Source organism: Egretta garzetta, unplaced genomic scaffold (genome assembly GCF_000687185.1).
Source record: "Egretta garzetta isolate BGI_Z169 unplaced genomic scaffold, ASM68718v1 scaffold633, whole genome shotgun sequence".
Lineage (NCBI taxonomy): Eukaryota > Metazoa > Chordata > Aves > Pelecaniformes > Ardeidae > Egretta > Egretta garzetta.
The window spans coordinates 484,877-485,437 of NW_009259195.1; the positions used below are offsets into that span (position 1 = coordinate 484,877).

Below are 561 nucleotides of genomic sequence, written 5' to 3' on the forward strand. Positions count from 1 at the left end.
GGGTCGGGGCCGGCGATGCCGCCGGTCCCCCGGATCTGTAGGGGTTTTGCAAGCCCTCGCCCGCCTGGAGCCCGTCACTAGGGACAGGGCTACACCAGCTCCCCACGGAAGATGCTTACCGAGGTGTAACCAACGCTAAGCACCCTACGGAAGGTTTCCAACTCTTCACCCGCGTTTCACGTTCCCGGGTGCGCTGGGGACGTGCGGAGCTGCCTCGGCGAGTGCTTCTTTTGTTAAGGGCAGCCAGCTCCGGGGACGGCAGCCCCGGCTCTGCCGGGAAAACTGCCTGGCAAAGTTGGAAGCAACACCTAAATTCACTGTAACTACCGGGGGAGAAAGGCAGGCGCGCTCTTTCTCTCCCCCGTGTCTACCCGGGGCGGTTGACAGCACTTTGCTCCCATCATTTTCATTGTTCCTCTGGCATAGCCCCTTCCCCGGCCGCTTGGGCGGCTCTTTCACGCGGCAACCGGGGAAGGAAAAGCGTTTAAAACCGTGGCTGCGAAAGCAGAGAGAGGAGAGGGGCAGGAGCGGTGCCCGAAACCGCCCGCCTCTCCTTGCCCG

At 62.9% G+C, this 561-nt stretch overlaps 1 protein-coding gene across 1 annotated transcript in view; it reads left to right on the forward strand.

Annotated features, from left to right (window-relative positions):
- Positions 1 to 561, forward strand: part of PTPRN2 (protein tyrosine phosphatase receptor type N2) — a gene marked incomplete at its 5' end in the record, with an annotated part of 501,249 nt that overhangs the window by 388,953 nt on the left and 111,735 nt on the right. The gene's annotated exons all lie outside the window — the stretch shown is intronic.